The following is a 1,343-nucleotide window of genomic DNA, read 5'->3' on the forward strand; positions in this document are numbered from 1 at the left end:
TCTGTATTAAGTGTATACACCTGTAGTTGAGAACTGGTGTGGGAATTGATGATTGCACTACTAACCGATGGATTTTAAAATGGTGTTATGAACTTTCCAGCTTAAAACGCTATTTATGTACTCAGTATAAATGGCGATAAATAATTTCCTTTCCCATGTGTATAGCTTTGCACAAAAAGTTCTTAACCTATTTTTGAGTTTGCTATGTGGGGAGAAGTGATTTTTGTCTTTCTACAGTGGGGGGAATATTGTTTTTTCTATTTCCCGGATATTTTAACCCGTACTTGACTCTCACAACTGAACCCCGCGGATCGCTGACACAGAGCGCGCAGCCTACACACAGGACACATCTCCGACGATGCTCATGTCCCTGCCCGGCGCATCCTCATGGAGACGCCAGGCCGCTGGGTGCCCCCTGCCCAGGGAAGCTCAGGGCAGGCCCGCGGCTCCCTCCGGCTCTGCCCGGCGCCGGGGCTGCTGCCCCCGAGGAGCCGCCCTGACCCGCCGCCCCCCGCCCCGGCGCCGCGCTCCCTCTGGCGGGGAGAGCGGCCGCGCCGCCGCCGCCGCTCCCCGGAGCCCCGAGGGGAACCCAGCCCCACCGGGCTGCGGCCCCAGCCCGCGGGCAGCCCCCGCCCCGGCTGGAGAGCGCTCGGTCTGCGGGGCCGGGGTCCAACAGGGTGGGGAGGGCACGGCCGGCCGGGAGTCAGCAGTTCTGTACGGGCTAGGGAGCGATGGGACGTGCTCGAAAGGAAAGAAGCAAGTCCCCTTTAACTCCGGCTGACCTTACTGTCACTCAAGTATGGAAACTGGTTTGCAGGTACAGAATATTACTGTGGAAGACCGGATTCTTGAGTATAAAACCACGAAAACCCGAAGGCCGTCCATGTGAGACACAGGCCTCCTTATTTACACGTTTTTATGGGGAATGACCACCCCTTCCACAGAGCGGTGACCAGCAGGTGTAGGAGAGGAAGCGCCTGCGAAATCGCCTCGAGTGGCAGAGTGCTGGCCGGGGCTTTGCACCGAGGGCTGTCCATGTGAATAGCGCAGCGATGAGTGCCTTACACGCGGTGTAAGGTATTTTAAGCAGTGCCACACGTGACACGGGAACACTGGTGCTCGGTGTACGCCTGCCTGGGGACAGGGGTGCGCGTAGAGATACGTGTCGGCGCAAGATGCCCGCGTACAACCAGCCACAGTGGGCCTGTCAGTGCTTCCAGCTCGTACCAAAGGGACCGAGCTGTGACCGTGTCAGGAAACGCCCAGAAGACAAACAGTCACGTTCGCGAACTGCTTCGCAGACCATGTTCCCCGCACGGATGGCAACTAAAATAAAGTTGGGG

This window comes from Parus major, chromosome 1 (assembly GCF_001522545.3).
Source record: "Parus major isolate Abel chromosome 1, Parus_major1.1, whole genome shotgun sequence".
Lineage (NCBI taxonomy): Eukaryota > Metazoa > Chordata > Aves > Passeriformes > Paridae > Parus > Parus major.